We start from the raw sequence: 225 nt of genomic DNA, 5'->3' as shown, positions 1-225 counted from the left end.
GCTATGGAATCAGTTCAAAGTATTGTCGGCAATACGTTTGGGCCTTTGGAACGCTTCGCTTCGAAAATTCCACCTCGACAATTAGCCGTGGAGCAACGGGATTGTCGCCAGCTGAGGAGAATTGTGGTCCAAGAGCTGAATCGGGGCGTCGAATGACACGTCGCCCTGTAGTGGGAGACCGTATATTCATATCGCCACCACCTGCAGCCAAAATAACGCCAGTAC

This window comes from Plasmopara halstedii (assembly GCF_900000015.1).
Source record: "Plasmopara halstedii genome assembly, contig: Scaffold_470, whole genome shotgun sequence".
Taxonomy (NCBI): Eukaryota; Oomycota; class Peronosporomycetes; order Peronosporales; family Peronosporaceae; genus Plasmopara; species Plasmopara halstedii.
This window is presented reverse-complemented; position numbering follows the sequence as displayed.